Source organism: Periophthalmus magnuspinnatus, chromosome 8 (genome assembly GCF_009829125.3).
Source record: "Periophthalmus magnuspinnatus isolate fPerMag1 chromosome 8, fPerMag1.2.pri, whole genome shotgun sequence".
Taxonomy (NCBI): domain Eukaryota; kingdom Metazoa; phylum Chordata; class Actinopteri; order Gobiiformes; family Gobiidae; genus Periophthalmus; species Periophthalmus magnuspinnatus.
In genome coordinates, this window is record NC_047133.1 from 29,515,793 (window position 1) to 29,519,770 (window position 3,978).

Here is a 3,978-nt window from a genome sequence, read left to right on the forward strand (position 1 = left end):
ACAAGCTCCTCCAACAAGCATTCACATTCTCTTGTTTATAATAAACTCTGTTAAACCTTTTATTCAGAGTCTGTATCTTTGATCCACCAGACATTACGACAAGAACCTTTATACACCATTTGTTCACCCACCTTTTTGGAAAGAGGTGTGGATAGTTGGATGTCAAAATGAGAAAATGGCAAGGGTGCGCATTGGCGCACCGTTTGTGCACCAATGTCCCTCCTCTCTCTCTTACACATGTAACCCCTACCTTTTGTTATTGCTTATCTGGGAAGGAAAAATATGTCTCTCTGCAGACAACTTCAAAGTTCAGACTGTAAAGCACTTTGAATTACTTTGCATACAAACTTTGCAATACAAATACATTTGCCTTGCCCTGCAATGGATCACAGGAGTATGTTGTATAGATGAAAGCAGGGCATTTTCTTTGCAGCAGCAACTAGAGAAAGCCACAATTACAGAGAGTTTAAACATAAGCAAAAGGAATACAGCAACAACCACAGACAGCTAGGATGATAGAAATGGAGGTGAACCATTTATCCAAAGTGACCATTGGGGTCATTAGTGGCTCTAGCCAAAATGGCCTGATACATATTGTATTGAAAACAGGGTCAATTCAAGTAAAGTGGGACGATTAAGGATTTACTTTTACATTTGAAAACTAAGAGCCTCCCATCAATTGTGATCTAGACCCTGTGTCCACAAAACAATAGTTGTGGTTGGTCTGAGGAAACAGTGTGGCTCATTGTGAAAGTAATGTTGACACAGCTGCACGGAAATGGCAGTGACTTGCTTGTCATATTATGGGTTTGAATGAAAGGGCTACAAAATAAATGAGTTTACACAAACAACTGTCACGATGCCTGTTTTGCCTGTCCTCCTGTGTCCTCTCCCCCTCGCCTACCTGTCTGCCTGGAGCTGGGAGGAGTCCCTGACTCCTCCTGCACGCACCTGGAGCGCATCACCGCAATCACCGTCACCTGCTGCCGAGTATTTGAGGGCTCGGCAGAATACACTCGGAGCCAGATCGTCCGCGTGTAAACGTGAATGCTCCAGTTTAAGTCTTTGTATTTTGTTACCTGCTTGCTTGCCTCTGACCGGATTTTTGCCACTCCTCAGAGCCTGTTGGATTATTCCTGCTCGGTCTCTCCTGGTCCTGTTCCTGGTCCCGTTGTGTCCCGGTTCCGGCTATCTCCGCTCCCGCTCCGGTTCTGGTCTGTCCTACCTTGTCCCGTTCTGCGCCCGCCCGCTCTGCCTCCGGCACCTTGCCCCCAGTTGTGACTATTACTATTGACTTTGAATCCCGCACCTTGTAAATAAAACACTGTAAATCTGTCCCGAGATCTGCATCCTTTGGTCCGCACCTACACCCACCGTTACGACAAAAACAAATGGATCAATTTGTTTTTTGTTTTAATTTGTAATCTGAACTATATTGTGTGCTTGTCCATTTGAACCAAGAGGCTGTTGTGTCCTTATATGAATTTATTGCTACTAAACATATGTTACTTAAATAAGGTAATGCCAAGAAAATGCTTATAAAGTCAGGAAAAAAGAAATAAAACAAGCAAAAAACACACAATTTGAACTCCGAAAGACTGTGCTCTAGTAGTAATATTAAGATGAGATATGCCTTTATTAGTCCCACAGTGGGGAAATTCCATTACTGCTATGTGAACAAGTGGAAAAAAAGGAAAGTAGAATAAATGTTTCTATGTTTCCTGACTATTACCAAAAAGTGTACTACTTCACCTGAATTCACCTTATTTATTTTTTACATGGTTACTAATGCACCACCACCAAATTACATGAATGTAAATATTAATTGGATCTGTACAGATTTGTTCAGCAAACCTTTTAAAACTAGCTATGGTTCTGGGAACAGAGGAGGGTTAAATGTCAGGAATGGGTTGGACTAGAAGAGTATTAAATAAAACTAATACGCTACAGAACAACTTCTTGCACAAAGGCCAGACTGGGAGTAGTAGCCAGCACAGTAAACAATAAAAGAGCAGCGCAAAATATGGTGGCTCAAAGAGAGCATCCGGGCATTACAATAATCATAATTAAGTGATTATTCAGGCCAAGTAAATAAATACACTTTAATCTCAATGAGCATCCAGAAAGTTAAGCTCTGATGCAATTAATATTGTTGGTATTGTGACTTTTTTTTCCCCCCAACTTAATGGTTTTTAGCAACTTAAGTATGGAAGCCCGTTTCCGCCATGACAAAAAAAAAAAATAATAAAAGCCCCACAGAAAGTCGAAATTACTTAATTATTAGTTTTAAACTCGTAATTAGGAGTTTAAAACTCGCAATTAGGAGTTTTAAAGCTACTAATTATGAGTTTAAAACTCGTAATTAGGAGTTTTAAAACTACTAATTATGAGTTTAAAACTCATAATTTTGGGAATGCAACATTTACAAAATGTGAACCTTATCAATTTTGATTAAATTTATTTGGTATTTTAATAATTTCCTCAATAAACCAGCAGGGGTTGTAACTAGCTAGCACTCCGACTCAGACCAGGAGGACGAGCGCTCACAGACCCAGAGCAGAGCTCATGAGTGGTCAGAAAAGCACTCACGGCACAAAACAGTGGTCAGAACAGCACTCAGGGCCCACTGATTTGTTCAAGATGCCAGAAACTTTACTGGAGCTTAATTTATTCATTTATAAAATTACGTAGGTGATAAACACAACAACCCTGTCTCCTCTGCTCTGTACACTCAGTTGCAATGTGCTACAAGCTCAATTAAGACTTTAAAACTCATAATTAGGAGTTTTAAAAGTCCTAATTGCGAGATTTAAACTCCTAATTATGAGTTTAAAACTAATAATTACGAGTTTAAAAGTCCTAATTAGGAGTTTTAAACTCCTAATTAGGAGTTTAAAACTAATAATTACGAGTTTAAAACTAATAATTACGAGTTTAAAACTAATAATTACGAGTTTAAAACTCGCAATTTCGACTTTCTGTGGGGCTTTTTTTTTTTTTTTTTTCCATGGCGGAAACAGGCTTCCATAGTTAAGCAACTTGTATGGACCTAGAAAAACTTGTATGGACCTAGGAAAATGTGTTTAATTTAGGTCAGATTAGAATGCCAGTTACCAGGGGAATTCCAGAGGTTTTAGGCCTGTTGGGAGAGAACTACACACTTAAGTTAGTCAGTGCTTTGCAATAGTCTGATATGTCATGGTCTAGAAAGGAGTGTCCATCCTTCTCCCAGTTAAGATCTCAAAGAGACTGAGATGTTGATTGGGGATCACAATGCCATCAGCACAAATGGCAAGGTATTTAACCACATAATTTGCAGCAAAATATGTTTCCACATTTGCTCTAGTAATGAGATAGTTTTAAACTCTGAAATATATCCACACCTAATAGTCTGCTAGGTGTCTATGTCAGCCATGATAGTCACTTTTTTTTTTCCTATTTGTTACATATTTGTCAGTCTGAACGCTGTGCTCATACAATTCATTAGTTAAGATCCTGCCAAATATTTATCAGCTTCACTGAATGCCTATCATCACAGCTTTTTGATCATTTCAGCTATTTCTACTTGGATTTTTGTCCAGTGCTGGTTGTGAATCCCTTCTGTATCTATTGAGAGGCATCAATTGTAATATGTATTAGATGTTTTAATCACTACCTAAACTACAACTGTCCTTCCCAGTTTAGCACTATGATATACAATGTGAATAAACTAGTCCACAGTTACAAGCACACCCTGGATCTTGTTCTAACATATGGTGTAGAGATCAGTGACCTAAATGTCCTCTCTCATAACTTCATATTATCTGACCATTTTCTAATTACCTTTCAGTTCATCCTTAATGATTATCCTGTTCCACAGAATAAAACTATAATGAAAAGCTTGTAGAGGGATATCCAAAATGTTTGACTCAAGTCATACAGTCTGAAGGCAATGGTACCAAATGCTAATGAAATGTTTGTAAACATTTGACTTTGAAG